Source organism: Chenopodium album, chromosome 4 (genome assembly GCF_948465745.1).
Source record: "Chenopodium album chromosome 4, dcCheAlbu1.1, whole genome shotgun sequence".
NCBI lineage: Eukaryota > Viridiplantae > Streptophyta > Magnoliopsida > Caryophyllales > Amaranthaceae > Chenopodium > Chenopodium album.
This window is the reverse complement of record NC_137837.1, coordinates 38,851,037-38,867,217: the sequence shown is the minus strand read 5'-3', so window position 1 is coordinate 38,867,217 and position 16,181 is coordinate 38,851,037. Positions and strand designations below refer to the sequence as shown.

Here is a 16,181-nt window from a genome sequence, read left to right as displayed (position 1 = left end):
GAGCTTCAAATATTAATTGCGCTTATTTACATAATCAGTATAAACAACTTTGACTAGTATTAATTAGGCGTGTTAATTGGATTAACCACCAAGATTAGTTACTAGTTATCTCGTGTTTATGCATTGTTACTTGTCTATCGTTGTAAAATGCATGGGCCATTCACAAATAGTGAATGGATTAATGGAATGTATATTCTCTCACAGGTTTATAAAATGGCAACTAGTGGGGCCCAATTAGGATAGAAAATACACTACACCAAAAACTAGATTAGAGATCGCAAAATATAGAACGGTTACCAAAGATAGGCGTTCTCCAGAAGAATATAGAACGTATTTATATAAGAGGCGTTCTGTATGTAAATACATATGTAAAAGTTAACATAGTTAACCGTTGTCTATTTCTTTTTACCTAAATAATTTTAAAAAATAATTAATTATTATAGATGATATAGAATGGTCATCTTGACAACCGTTTTGTATTGTATTAATTAATTGTTTTTTTTAAAAAAGTTATTAGGAGGAAAAAATATACGGAGTAATAATTTGCCCAAATTAATTAAAGGCGGCTAAAAGGAATATTGAACCCTATTTCACTTTCACGTTCATTTTCACTTTCACTTTAACTAATACCTTAAAAAAATGTAAAGTACTGCGTGTATTGTTTATTGCTTCGTGAAACCTCCATAGTATAACCTTCAGCCACTGACTGTTCGCCGCGTCGCCGTACCACCGCTCCAGCGCTGCACCACCAATCCACCGCCGCACAAATTCTGAGCATCGCACCACTCTGCTGAGGTAGGTTCGAATCTTCTTGTTATAGAGTAATTTAATTGAATTTTGATTACTTGCCAATCGAACCGCATGAATCATTCGAAATATGAAGGAAACATAATTAAATTCATAGTTTTCATCTTTTAAATTAATATGCAATTTGAATTTTAGGTGATTGAAAAAAACTTCAAAGTTCTAGTTTTAGGGTTAAATTCAATCGATTGTTTGTATGCAAATATTTCAGTTGAATGGCAGTAAGTTCAATCAAATTACCCTTAATTTTGTCGAATTTACATTTATTTCAATAGTAATCAAAATAATTTTAGCCAAATTAATCTTACCTACGTTCAATTTAGAACCCTAAGTTCAAAATCCCCTTGGAATGGAATCAAAAAACAGTTCGTTGGTGAGTTGTTAGTTGCTTGTAGAAAATAAGGAGGCAGAATTACTTACTTGTTCTTTGTTTATGTTATCCAAATTCTGGGATTCCGGGATATTTTAATGATGTAGAACAAGAATAACAACAATAGTTATTGTTGTTAGCAACCTAAGGTGAACGAGGAGGAGGAATTGGTGGTTCTTAAGCATTGTTGGGAATTCTTTAGGCTGCTCTGCTTCAGGGTTATGTACAAAATAATGTACAATTATTGAAACAGTTTATTTTTTTTTATAAAACTTGTTCTTTTTATCACTGCACAATGAATTATATTTGAACTTATAATCTTCAATAAGAAAATCAACAATAAAAATAACACTAAACATACGAAAAAGTTGGTTCTGTTAGGTATCAGTTCAGATTATCAGAATTTTGCACATATAGTTAAGACTTCATAGCTTTTCCTCATTCTTTTCATGTCATTAACAACTTCAAAGGATCCTAATTGAAAAGAAATCATTTATAATTAAAAGATCGAAATAAGCTAACTTCTTTCTCAATTTGTAACAATTTATTTGTAATTCAATATCAGTAGACAGCAACTACATGATCAAATTATTTGTAACAATTTATTTGTAATTCAATTTATTTGTAACAACACATGATCACATCATAAGATTAAGCACATATAAGCCTATGAACAAAGGCTGAATTCGAAATGCTTGAACCTGGTGTAAGAAATTTTAATATGGAAAGGTAATTTACATGTCCATTATCCAAACGACCCTTATAAACCTTCCCAAAGCCACCTTCTCCGATCAAATTAGACTCCCTAAAATTGATGAAGTTCTTAAGCGTTTTTGAGAATTCTATAGGCTTCTCTACCTCAGGAGAACTCCTGGTTTCGGCTGCTAGAGATGGTGATTTACAGGAAGCCAAAGCGTTGTTGGAGTACAATCCTCGTCTTGTGAGGCATTCGACTTTTGGTGTTAGGAACTCCCCTTTGTATTACTTTGCAGCTCAGGGCCACCATGAGGTAATAGATTGCCTCTTAGGATTTGTAAAATTCTTGTGTGCTTTTTAAATATGCAAGTGTTTGAGACTTTAATTGATTTGATGCTTAGATTGTTACTCTTTTGCTCGAGACTGGTGTTGATATCAATCTTAGGAATTATCCTGTTATCTATGATTATTATCATACTCTTTAATCAGTTGTAATTCTCAATAGTCGATAGATTGTATGGAATATCATTTCAACTTGCTTGTGAGGATCCTACATGCTAGTTATGTAGGAAAGAATCCTTGTTATCATTCTTTTCATTATGTTAAAACTTGATAAATGGCAGTATATAGTTTTTACAATGCACATTTATTCATGTTAGATTAGCTATTCAATCTTCTGTGCTGAAAAGAAAATACGATTTGATGTACAGACTGCTCTGATGCAAGCATGTCAGCATGGTCATTGGGAGGTTGTACAGACTCTGGTTCTTTTCAAAGCCAATGTAGGTTCACTTCTTCTGCTTTAGGTTTTGGGAACTAAAACATAATTAACTACTTTTAGGAGTGGGTGTATGCAAGTTAATTAATTCTCTATAGTTATTTGAGATGTAGATTCACATAGCAGATTATCTTAATGGGGGTACTGCTCTTCATCTAGATTCTCTATAGGTTGGCATGTTTACCTCCAAGACCCAATCCTATCATAGAAAGATCTGTGATAACAATTAAGCCATAGGAAACCTTTTAATGAATTGCACAAGGAAGATTAGTTGACAGAGCTAGGCATGGCAGTGATACAACTTATCGGGTTTGATAAAAGCTCAAAACCAAAATAACTATACATGTGTGTGTGTTCAATATTTCCCCTTCTAGCTAATTTCCATTTGGAAAATAAGGATGGGCTAAGATTCAGAGTTGGTTAAGTGATCTTCTTACTAGTTTTAATCTGATGTTCAAACTCACCAGTTTTATCTGATGTTCTGACTCACAGAGTGAAGGATTGCTGTGCTTGTTTGTATATTATTAGATGAATTTATTGTATATTATTAACTAATATGTATGTATTTTACATTTTTTGTAGTATTTTAAGCAAGTTCTTCATACATATTCTCAACAAATGATCGATGAGCTTAGGGAAAGGTGGATTTCATATGTTACCGGATACCATAAACCAAATGACGATGACGATGATTGATGTGAATGGTAGCTCAATATGGTATTGGTATATCTAAGCATAATTTTTTTTTTTTAAATCAACATTAACTAGGAAGGTGTTTTGATATTTAACTCACGTATTTGTTTGTATAGAACAAATTTTGTATGAATGATTCAATTTAATTGTGGTTGGATAAATTAAATTATATATATGAAGTATATTTTGATGGCTTTCATCGTATCTGGAAATATTGTTGTTAATTTTATTATACAGAAATTTATATTGCACGTATACAGGATCATGGATTTATTTTAGATAGGAAATGTGGATTTTTTCTTACAATATAAAATACGTACAAGGGTAATTCGAATAATTATGGCCGAATTTTTTTTTTTTAAAAAAAAAACATTAAAGAACTGTTATCTAACTTAACCGTTCTCTATTGCAATGCAATATAGAATGGTTAAGTGGCCTAAACCGTTCTTTAATCCTTCCTTAGTGTACGAATTTAAGAAGGGAAAAGAGAACGGTTGTGACTAACAACCGTTCTCTATTTGTTATTGTATAAATCGCTTAAACGACCCGTTCTCTATACTTTATACATCGCTTAGCAGAAGAACGCCCCTAAGACTATCTATAAAGCCTATTATAACAGTTCTCTAAGGCCTTTTTTGTAGTAGTGATACGAACTGCGATCCGTGATGTATTTTTGTAAATCTAAATACGGTCTGCGTACCGTTGAGTATTTTTGTACCTTAATATTTAGATTAGTCCTAATCGTAGATACTAGTATTGCATAATTATGGGCAAGTCTTGAAGACTGAGGTTCTTGGAAAACAAAGCCATGAAGTTGTAAAAGAAGACCTTTTGAAGACTTGAAGAATTCAAGGGGTTATGCTAGTTGCCAATATGCATCAAAATGCTTATGCTATACATATTCATGATTATTTATATATGAATTATATGTTAGATGCTTATTATAATAGTGTAGTTGGATGGGGCTTGAAAATACCTTTACAACGATATATATAAGCCCAATTCCGATGAATAATAAGGAAGTTACGGCTAAAATACTAAAATGGGCTCGAACCGGATCTTACCTACGGCTCAATGATCATGTGGAGGGTCCAAAGGTCTAATCCTATTCCTAAAATAATTAGGATTAATTAGAAGCTTCTATAAGTTTTTAAAAGATCTTAATTATCCTTTTTGAAATGATAAGATTGAAGAATTTGAGTTAAATAAAAACTTTCCTTTTTCTTAAATCCTAATTCTATTTGAATTTAAAGATGTTCAAAGACAGTCGGATTTTATTTTCGTTCCCCATAATATTTATCAAAATTTTATATGGTTGGATAGATCTTGAAATTATCTTTCCAATTATATATTATAATATTAATTCCGAGCTATAACGAAAAAGATATGAATGAATACAAAACTCTATCCAAAACTGATACCGTCCTACTATTTCGGCCATAACTTTTTATCTACAAAAGATTTTAATCTGATTATAATTGTGTTGGAAATTAGACTTCAAGATATTTTCAACGACATATTATATGCCTTATTTGAGCTTCTTGATCAAAAGATATGATAAAAACAAAATCCGCAAAAGTTGTTGTCCATCGAGTTTTATTTCGATTCGAATTCGGATTCTATTCTTTATTTTTCGACCCTCTTTTTTCTCTATAAATAGAGGTCACATCTCTCCTTTTTCAATCATCAATTCTTATCAATTATCGCCAACTCTCATCAAGAATTTCTTGATTCTCTCTCTCTTTCAAAGCCTAGCTTTTTACAAACACAATTCTCATACATTAGCACTAGACACACCTAGCATAATTCGAAGTTGCCTTCGCCCTAGACGTGAAAGGTTTTAATTTCTGAGGGTTTGGTCCCAAATCTCTATTTCAATAATTTAATTTAATTCTTTGATTTTATTATTTTCCTTGAAGTTACTAACGCGTGTATTTTGTTATTAGAAAGAGATATAAGACATCCAAGTAAGTGCTTTAATTGATATTTTGATATAGAAATCATGTTTAGGGAAAAGGTTATAATATCAAATATGATAATTGTGATTTCTGCGATGCCTTCTATTTTCTTTCCTAATATTCCTTTTAGTATCATGTTAGGGTTAAAGCTTTGATTTTTATTGTTTAGTGACATGCTAGGGTTTATTATTAATCTTGTTAGTATCATGCCTAGGATCTTGCTAACATTATGCTTTAACATGATTATTTTAATAATGGTTATTATGATTTATTATGTTGCTTGATGATTTTATATTGTTATTGCTTGATCACACATTTTATGCATGTTTAAAGGGAATTGGTACTTGTAATCACGCTTAATAAGATAATTAATAATCTTGTTTAGGGTTAATTTGATTATAATTCAAGTTATCGCCAATAATAGATTTATTTGTGCATTAATATTCAACCAACATAGATAAACAGGTTTAGGGTAATCCTATTGATTGCATGTTAGTTAGAAAGTCGCACATTAATACGATCAGAATAAAGTAGAGGCCTATTATTATGGCAGGTTCATTCACTTTTATGTTGGATTTGTACCTTCATCCCCGAACTACCAGTCATGGTTCCAGACCTATTGGAGTTGACGATCTTTTGAATCGTTAAGGGGTGTAACCTTCACCTCGTGAACGGTTTACAAGTTCCTAAAACTTGTTGGCGACTCTTATGCTCTAGCTTCCTTCCCTTTGGACGCCACCGTACTTTAGTGTATGATCACAGTGGGGTTCGAATTTGGGGTAATGCTTGAAATATTCCCTACTTGTTTTTGGCGACTCCACTAGGGAGGATTTCTATTTTAATTCCTGAAATTTATTTCGGCAACGATATAGAATGAGTGGATGAGACTCGAAAATTTCTAAGTATTTCATGTGCGTAATTTTGATTAACATTATTGTCATATGCATAAAAAAAGATCTCATTGGAAAGACCATCCGTAATGAGTCAGAACATAGGATTTATACACGTAGGAAATTTAAGAAATATCTTTCACAACTAGGACCGAAATAATGCTGCGCGAAACTGGAAAATTTTATCGAGCACAGAAAGCTGCTGAGGCATGTAGGAACTAGCGTCAGGAAACAAAGTCTAGCGCCACTTATTTGAATTTAGCGCCAGGCGAAAGCTTCTATCACCAGGCGCTAAATCCAAATTGTGGCACCGGCCTCTGTTTGCTGGCGCCAAGTTCTTCCAATACCGAGCCAGAAATATGCGTTCTAATTTTGACAAGTTTTTTGCACTGTTTGCTCGATCCTACTTCCTGATTGAGTTTTTCTTACTTTTCTGAAACCCATATGTGTTCTACATATGAACATAACCCTCTGGGAATTCATGCTCCATCTACCCGATTGAACGCTCTGTGTAACAAAAGGTACATCCGAGAATGTTGAATTCACCAAACCATGGAAGCGAGTTTTTTTTAACTCACGGTGTCCCATCCACTCGCGCCAACCCTTCACAGTTAGGCTTCCGCGCGGTGCATCCAAAATATTAACCATGGACCCTCTTTGACTAACCCATATCCCGAACTTTGGAGAACTAGAGCCATGGTTAGGTTGCAAACTCATTGCATCATGTTGTGACTACTTGACTACTTGTGCATCTCTTACTTGTGCATACTTATTATGTGACTAAACTAACCGTTTGGTTTGACTTGTGATTAAGCCTAAATAAACTAAATAATGACTAAAGGACTTTGTTTAATTAATTAATTTGAGCTAAAAAATATACCTAAAATCGAGTCATAGTTCCTTTAAGTCAACCCGGATTTTAATTCCCGTATACTGCACAAGCGTCAACTTGTTTTGGTCATAGCCGGAGTTCTATAAAGAACTACGAGTCGTACAAAATATGGATCTGTAGCCCCGAGTTTTATATTTAATTTGAAGTTAGTTTCATATGAATCAGAGTCACATATCAAAAGTTATGACTAAAGTACCACAGCATGTCCAGTTTAATGCATATACGTGAGGTCTTAACTTAATCTTTGTTCGAGTCTAGTCACATAGTCTAGCCACATGGTAATAACACGAGTCTTAACATGTAACCTACACTCACTAGTCCTATAACACACTTTATATAAATGTACACCATGACCATGTCTTAGGATCATGCATGAGTCGGTTTTTTTCGTCATTTGAGTGGGAGTACATTCTATTCCTAATTTTTCATGTCACTCCATCTACATGTTTTCTCCATATCACAACCTTAATTCCTCCTACCTTCTTCCATCCATGCATGTTGAATTGAGTTTGAGTCAAATAATTAACAGTGAATATCCCTAATTTCCATTTCCACAGTACTTGGTCAAGAGAAGGGCGATTAATCAAGGACAACCTCTTTGTTTAAGTCTTACTTTTTGATAAACCGATTCGTCAAAAGAGGAAGGCTAAGAAGATAATGGCAAGTCAAGAAGAAGTTAATGAACTTAGGAACCAATTAACTAATGTCACTGAGGCGTTGAAGGCTTTAACCCTCAAAATCGATGACCCTATGAAGCAACAACAAATGAAGCTCATGCAAGAAAGCTTGAGCAAGCTATCTAGTGACTGCAAATTTCAAGGCATTTGTTCACAAGGGGTCTCGCTGGATAAGGAACTTCTTCCGCATAAGTTCAATGCCAACGACATCCCAAAATTCAAGGCAACATATAACCCTTATCTTCACTTAAGAGCCTTTGAAACTATAATGAGCATTAAGGGGATCGATAGAAAAGTCTTTCATTCCTTTTTTTCTTTATCTCTTGAAACCGTTTGTCAACAATGGTTCTTTTCTCTTGACAAAGAGAAACCTCTACCAGGGAATCGATAGTAAACGCTTTCATTGATAGATACAAGTGTAACATTCAAGTCAAAACCGATTATAGACAACTTGAAATGCTATGACAAAAAGAGAATGAAGGCTTTACTTCTTTCTTCAATAAGTGGAGGGAAACTTCCGCTAAGATGATTGAGGTGCCCTCCGAAAAAGAATTTGTGAGGATGTTTATCAAGAATCTCCAAGAGAAATATTTAAAGCATTTAAAATATCAACATAATTTGAATACTTTCAAAGCCTTTTATGACATCGGAATTGAAATCGAAGATGACCTCGCAAAACAAAAAGCTACTAACAATAGTAACCACAGTGGCTAGAAAGGAAAGAAGAACGACAATCCTTCTTATTACGAAAACGCTCACTCTAGTAATAATGTTACACTAGGCGAAAATAGCATTTGGCCACCGGTTCAAAACCCCCCTATGCCACCGGTTTTGAACCGGTGGGCATTTGGGGGGTGGCAATAGTCAGATGCAAAGCCATCGGTTCAAAACCGGTGGCAATAATTATTTTTGCCACCGGTTAACCGGTGGCAAAAACCCATTCCCGCTTTTTTTAAAGGGGTTTTTGGCACCGGTTCCTGTTCAAAACCGGTGCCAATAATGGCCAAAAAATATTTTAAAAAAAATTATTTTTTTTTGCATTTTTTTCAATTAAATTGATATATAAACACTAACATATATATAAACTTACATATTTTCATTAAAAAAAAGGTTGTAATATTACAATTTTGGTCCAAAAAAATAAAAAAATACAAGTCACTGTTAAATACAAGTCACACCAAATCACCAATGTAACACCTGGCGAGGCAGCAACTGCAGCAGCGAGCCTTGGCGAGGCAGTAGCAGCCTTGCGTACAGATAACATCTTCCGACAGCCACCTGCATCAACAAACAAAGATAAGAGATCTCGAAATGTGTATTAATCAAAGACAACAAGCAGATCAATACTACCTTAAATTCAACCATATATAAATGCAGTGAGGAAGACCGAGAAGAAAAGCCTTGGCAAAATACATTTTCAGGCTCTTTATAATCAAGAGGAGGGGCAAAGTCCACCTCACAGTCTGTCTCGATTATACTGATTGCATGAGAGGGCTTTGTTTCAATAATGTCAACGTAATACTTCTTGTTGTTATATGCCACCATGATGCTGTCTCTAGAGGTCAAGCATGAATAATTTCTCAAAGTAGTCTCCAAACTGCACAAGGAGATAAGTGCAACACATGTACCAGACAATATCTATTACTAAAAAAAATGTACCCATGTAACCAAGGAGAAGAACATACATCCTACTCAAAGGTGAAGCTTCAAACCAGTATCAGTGCATGATTTCATAAACTACAAAAGGGGAAAAAAAATGCAAATGACCTATATATTTGTGCCCTTTTTCAGAATGCAACTTGTTCATACTCAAGCTAGTCTTTTCCAATCGTTATTCAGATTCTTCGAATATGAATAGATACGATGAAGTAACATTGGCAAATAATCATTCAATTACAAACATACATTCATACCTCGCAAACAGAAAGAAAACTTTGGAACCTTTACATCAAGACTTTAAAGAACACAAACAAGAAAACTTTGGAAACTTTACATCAGCTTAAAAGAACAAATTAAAGAAAACTTTGGAACCTTTACATCAAGACTTACAAGAACACAATCAAGAATTTTGGAACCTTGACATCGACATATAAGAACACAATCAAAATGGATCCCAGCAGCTTGGTTTCATTTACAAAAGCACACTCAAGATAGATCCCCCCAGTTCGGTTTAATATATAAGAACACACTCAAGATAGATCCTACTTGCTCGGTTTCATCAGCTTATTATACTCTAATGATTAGAACATATACTAATAAATTTGCCCGTATTTGATACCAATAAATCACAGAGAAATGGAACAGTTCTACTAATTGAAGCACATACCAATTCAGCGATCTTCATAGTCTCAACAGCAAAATCAAGAAACAATGATTGTATAATGCCATCAAGGTAGTGGGGGTTGCAAAGGGCTGTCTAGTCGTTTTTGCAGCTATTCAAACTTTAAGTTCTGCCAAGTAATTTCAATTTCATTAATTAGCATCATCTTAGAACCTTTTACTAGCAAATCTTAGAACCATTTCATCAACAAAACCAAACAAAAATCACTCAAAAATCGCAGAAAAATTCAAAAAAAAAAACAAAATCAAAATCACCAAAAATTGTGCTAAAGATGCCTTGATCTAATTGTAAAATAACAAGAGCATACAATTCTATTGTTTATCTCTTTTATAAGAGCTATTTATTCAAGCATATGATCACAATCTGTAGACATAGTAGCTTTATTACTTTATTACTAAAAAAATGAGGAAACATTGACATAGTAGCTCACAAAGAAAATGCACGATCTTGAAAATAAATTGGTTGAAAGTTTTCAATCTAAGCTGCAAATGTCATAATCTATGGGCAGGATAATAACCCCAAAGTTATTAGGAATATACATGGTTAAACCTAAAACTATCAAGTTTTTCAAGGTCCAACCTCCCTTTACTTTTTCCTTGTTACTTTGAGCCGGCCTTATTTAGTGTAACTTGGTAAGTCTTGCACATACAAAACAACAAATGCCACTTCAATCCAACACCAAGTAAGCATATATATTAATAAGAGTAATATAAAACCATAGCTTTCAAATAACAATATTAGCAAGGTAATTCATCTTGTAAGTGATATTATCTATCTGCTACCTATTTGTTCTGTAGTTCAGCAATTGGAACTATCATTTCTCCTGGACATGGGAATCTCACATTAATTACTCTTTCTTGTCTATCACATAACAACTATGGAAATACTATCAGACCAAAATTCACATAACATCACAAATTAAGGCTTGAAGTCAACTGTAATAATGTTTTTTTACACAATCAGACCAAAATTCAATCAAACAAAAATTAATCCATAGGTCTAAGCACCCACCAAAATCCAGCAGAAACCAAGCAAAATTTCCCACAATTCTGGGTTAAAATTGATTCAATCTCAATAATCAATACATCTTATCAAACAAGTAACAAATCTATCAGCTAAATGGCAAAAAAAAAATCAGAAAAAAAACAACAAAAAATAGCTTGTAATAGTGTTAATTTCAGCTCAGAATAAAATCAGTGTAATTTGTAGTAAAAGGATTTTACAGTGCAGATGATTCCTTCGTCTTCTGCTTTTTCGCATCTCTGTCCAACACAGCGTTTTCTCTTTGTATTCAATTTCGCTGAGAAAATTTTACAAATTCAAATCAAAATCACCAAAAATTGCAGAAAAAATTAGGTCAGATTAAGCTATTACATAAATGGAGGAGAGAGAAACTACGAGGAAAAGCGTTCGGCGCCGGATTCTTTGATGATTTTGAGGCGTTTGATAGGGAGTTTGTCGAGAGAGATTTTTGTGTCACCTCCGTCCGCCATTGTTGAGCTTTTGCCTGTGTTTTATGGTTTTAGGGGAGATTTTCGATTTTGCAACTGAGCCCTAACTACGGCAAGAGAGATAACGAGAGAGAAGAAGATGAGAGGTAGATGGCGGCGGCGATGATGGTTGTTGAGAATGAGAGAGAAGTGTTGAGGGGAGATCTCAGGAGAGAAGTGAGGGGAGATCGCAGGAGAGAGAAGAGAGGGGGAGAGCAAGAGAGAAAAGGGAGAGGAGGGGAGAGAGGAGAGTTTTAGGGCTAGGGTTTATGAAGGGGCGGTTTTTTTTTTAAAAAAAAAAAGACAAAGCCACCGGTTTTGAACCGCTGGCATTAATATTTTCCCCACCGGTTCGGTTTGAACCGGTTGCAATACCCCTCCCTCATAATCCCGCCTATTTTTCTCCATTTTTTTCCCACCGGTTTTTAAAAACCGGTGGCCATTGCTCGGTGCCAATTTCTATTTTTCTACTAGTGTTAGTACCTTTGACCATAATGGTGTCTTAGCCATGGACAATCAAGGATCTAAAAGGAAACCCAGGAGAGAGTTCACACCCATTGGAATGACCTACGATGCTGCTTTCGATCGTCTCTATGATCGAGGGTTAATCAAACCTATTGGCCCTACCAAGGATCCAACGCCAGAAAATCGATCTTCGAGATGGAATTCCAACTCTTATTGCAAGTACCATCGAGGATGCGGTCATACCACTGATGAATGCTACAGGTTTCAAAATCTCATTCAAGATCTCATAGAAGCAAACAAGATCCCATTGCCTCTAGCTAGCGAGAAGACTGGATGATGATGAAGCAAACAACACAAGGCAAGAGGCGAGCTTCAACGACAAGATTTCATGACCTCTTTTTCCTTGGATTTTTCTTTATTTTTCCGCCCCTAATAAGTCTAGCATAGGCACCTTTCATTTCCCTTGAATTTAATTTTGTAGATTCTTTCTTTTTCCCCTTTTAATAAAATGAGCATTTTCTTTCCTTACATATGATCATCGCATTGCATTGCATTAAAAATAAAATAAAAAAAAAATCCATGTCAAACTAAGCACGAGGTATACCAATGATTTGAGGCACCCCTTGTAGCCACATTATATCACCTTTCACCCTTCAAATATGCAATCCTTTTTTGATAAACCACTTTGAGCCTCGTCTAATGATAGACCTTTTATTTTTCAACCTATATCTACCTAACTTTGGGATGGGATGGTGTGCTACTTATGCATTTTTCAAAGAACAAAAGCTTGAGTATATTAAAATATTAAAATAGCAAAAAATAAGCAAAAATAAATAAATAAAAGTGTACAAAAGGGCAAGTGTTCCAATATCATTGACATGAACATGTCTTTGATATGAACACGTCTCAGATTGCGTCTCTTATCGAGTGCTCAGTACCGTGCCTGAGAAACATGAATGCCAAGTGAGTGATAGACCGCATGATTGGGATTGCCCACACTTATAAAAATAAAATAAATGCTAAAGCAAAAAAAAAATAACAAAAAAAAAAGAAGAGAAAAGAGAGCTAATAAAGAGTAGAAACTCAAGCATAAAAATACCAAGATCCAAAAGCAAAGTTGAACACCTTGGGGCCTTATCTAGGGTCTTGAGCCTTTATCCCCTTCTTCTTCAAACCTTTAGCCTAACCACGTTACAACCCTTCAAAAGACCTTTTTGAGGTATACAGACACTTGTGTGAGGTTCGGCTAGAGCTAAGTTTGGCCTGATTCCTAACGGATACTGTAGGGAATATTTCAAGCATTATCCCTAGCTTGAACCCCACTGTAATCATACACTAAAGTACGGTGGCGTCCAAAGGGAAAGAAGATAGAGCAAAAGAGTCGCCAACAAGTTTTAGGAACTTGTAAACCGTTCACAGGGTGAAGGTTACACCCCTTAACGATCCAGGAGATCGTCAACTCCAATAGGTCTGGAGCCATGACTGGTAGTTCGGGGATGAAGGTACAAATCCAACCTAAAAGAGATTGAACCTGCCCTAATAATAGGCCTCTACTTTATTCTGATCGTATTCATGTGCGCTTTCTGACTAACATGCAATCAATAGGTTTACCCTAAACCTGTTTATCTATGTTGGTTGAATATTAATGCACAAATAAATCTATTATTGGCAATCACTTGAATTATAATCATATTAACCCTAAACAAGGTTATTAGTTATCTTATTAAGCGTGATTACAAGTACCAATTCCCTTTAAACATGCATTAAAGGTGTGATCAAGCAATAACAATAAATATAATCAAGCAACATAATAATAATCATAAAAATAATCATAACAATTATAAAATCATGATAATAAATCATAAAAATCATAATCATGTTAAAGCATAATAATAGTAAGATCCTAGGCATGATACTAACAAGATTAATAACAAACCCTAGCATGTCACTAAGCAATAAAGATCAAAGCTTTAACCCTAACATGATACTAACATGCTATAGGAACGAAAATAGGAAGGATCGCAGGAATCATAATAAGCATATTTGATATTATAACCTTTTCCCTAAACATAATACTAGGAAGATCAAAACACCCTAACATGACACAAGGAATCATAATAACAACCTAGACATGATTTCTATATCATAATATCAATAAATCAATTAAAGTACTTACTTGGATGCCTCGTATCTCTTTCTAATAACAAAATACACGCGTTAGTAACTTCAAGGAAAATAATAAAACAACAATTAAATTAAATAATTGAAATAGAGATTTGGGACCAAACCCTCAGAAATTAAAACCTTTTGCGTCTAGGGCGAAGGCAACTTTGAACAATGCTAGGTATGTCTAGTGCTAATGAGGAATTTTGTTTGTAAAAGGATAGTTTTAGAAAAGAGAGAGAGAATATCAAGATATTATTGATGAGACTTGATGAGAGAGAGAATAAGAATTGATGAGAATTAGATGAGAAGGATTGATGAGAATTGATGATTGAAAACAGAATTTTAAGAGGCTGTTTATAGAGAAAATCAGTCTGATGGATAAAAAACGAATCAGAGTTTTGACGAGATTAAAACTTGATTGCAGCGTCAAACACGCGCGTGGCGCCAAACGCTTGACTCTAGCGCCAGACGCCAGGATTGGCGCCAGACGCTACACATTGGCGCCAGATGCTAGACGTGGCGCCAGGCGCTGGAAAACAGTTTTCCGAATTTAGTTTTTATCATATCTTTTGATCAAGAAGTCCAAATAAGTCATATGTCGTTGGAAAGCTCTTGAAGTCTACTTTCCAAACCAATTAGAATCAGATTAAAATAATTTTTATATAAAAATATATAGCCGAAATATTGGAAGGGTGTCAGTTTTGGATAGAGTTTCATATCTCATTCATATTTTTTTCGTTATAACTCGGATTTAATATTATAATATATCATTGGAAAGATAATTTCAAGATCTATCCAACCATATAAAATTTGGATAAATATTATGAGGCACGAAAATTAAATCTGAATATATTCCACTTCGTACAAAACAAGGATTCTAAAAAGGAGTAGTTTTATTCAATTTCAAAATCTTTAAAACATAATTATCAATTCTAACTCCATTAGGATTTAAAAGAACCTTCTAGAATATTCTAGAAGACTATAATCAATCCTAATAGTTTATAAATAGGCCCTCCTCTAGATCATTGAGCCGGATATAAAAACCAAATCGGGCCCAGTTTAGTATTTTGGCCATAACTTCCTCATTATTCATCGAAATTGGGCTTATAATATATTGTTGGAAATGTCTTTTCAAACCCCATCCAACTACACCATTATTGGACCCTTATCGTGGATCAAACTAAACTGGAATGCATGTTTTTCATAAATAAGGTAAGAAAAGAAATATTTTACAAAACAGAAAGAATAGATATTTTAATAAAAACATCCTCATCACTATACTTTTCACACTTTCGCTTTGTTCGATAATAAAATGACATGAAAGGTATTCATCACTGGGTTTGGTTTTGGGGAGACACATTTGGGTGTCTGCAGAAGCCCCCACTTTGACTGAGTTTGGAGAAACGCAAGTTTCGAAAACAAAAGTCAAAGTATCGATAGGGACGGAGACTGATTCAGAATGTTCTGCGATCCTAAATCACTCTTGTAACGTCGATACCTGCAAACTAGCGTTAGTTAAATAGATAAGAGAGTTAAGAAACGCGTATCTTGCACCGTCGAGCACACGTCTTTGAAGTAACCGATTTGTTGTTGTTTGCTGTTGTTTGTGACAACCTTCAACAATCTAGGGAACGCCATCTTGTTGTTTTGATGTTCACTCGTCTCTGAACAACATAGCCTTTTGGATATGTTCACGCTTCTCTGAACAAAGAGCTTTTGAATGATATGCCCACGCGTCTCTGGAGCAAAAGAGCTTGATGATATGTCCACGCGTCTCTGAACAAAGAGCTTTTGAATGATATGTCCACGCGTCTCTGAACAATAGAGCTTTTGAATAATATACCCACGCATCTCTGGAGCAAAAGAGCTTGATAATAGGATGCCCACGCGTCTTTAAGAAAAAGAGCTTGATAATAGGATGCCTACGCGTCTCTGAGCAAAAGAGCTTGAAATAAATGTCT

The 16,181-nt window shown here is 34.5% G+C and overlaps 1 long non-coding RNA gene across 3 annotated transcripts; it reads left to right on the top strand.

Moving 5' to 3' along the window:
• Positions 1 to 631: 631 nt before the first annotated feature.
• Positions 632 to 3,532, top strand: LOC145626942 (uncharacterized). 3 transcript variants are annotated; one of them, XR_014111202.1, is made up of 4 exons: positions 632 to 795; positions 2,023 to 2,183; positions 2,581 to 2,652; positions 3,231 to 3,532. It is a non-coding gene; the product is annotated as an uncharacterized LOC145626942 (long non-coding RNA). The 3 variants fall into 3 exon arrangements; XR_014111201.1 differs by lacking the exon at positions 2,581 to 2,652 and having other exon boundaries at positions 2,038 to 2,183; XR_014111200.1 differs by lacking the exon at positions 2,581 to 2,652.
• Positions 3,533 to 16,181: the final 12,649 nt, after the last annotated feature.